The sequence below is a fragment of the Rhagoletis pomonella genome, unplaced genomic scaffold (assembly GCF_013731165.1).
Source record: "Rhagoletis pomonella isolate Grant_MI unplaced genomic scaffold, Rhpom_1.0 Rhpom_scaffold_00009, whole genome shotgun sequence".
NCBI lineage: Eukaryota > Metazoa > Arthropoda > Insecta > Diptera > Tephritidae > Rhagoletis > Rhagoletis pomonella.
Window position 1 is genome coordinate 505,314 of NW_023458563.1, and position 554 is coordinate 505,867.

The window sequence follows — 554 nt, forward strand, 5'->3', positions numbered from 1 at the left end:
GTCTGAGAACATTAGGAGAATTCGATGCCCAATTTCGGATCTCAAATCCACCGGCTCGATGAACACTTCGAACTTCATCTGCTACTGCGAATGCTGCTTCTTCGTTTTCGGCGCTGTCGATGTAATCGTCCACATAGTGCGCATTTTGAATGGCCTCATATGCGCTGTGATATTTCTGACGATTTTGTTCTTCATTTTTATTCCGGACGTAGTGCGCAATACATGGACCGCAGTTTATTCCGAAGGTCATCGCACACATTACATATGTCTTCGTTTGCCCACTGATTTGGTCATACCATAAGAAGCGTTGCGCATGCATATCTTCTTTGCGAATGTTGATTCTGTGGAACATCTCGGCGATGTCCGCACAGATCGCCACCTCCCCAACTCTGAACCTCAGTAGGATTTCGATGAGAGGTTGTAATAAGTCGGGTCCGGTAAGTAAATGATCGTTTAACGATGTGCCGTGAGACTTCGCTGCCGCATCCCACACAAGTCTTACCTTGGTCGGCTTGTTGGGATTTTTTGCTATAAAGATCGGTAGATACCAGATA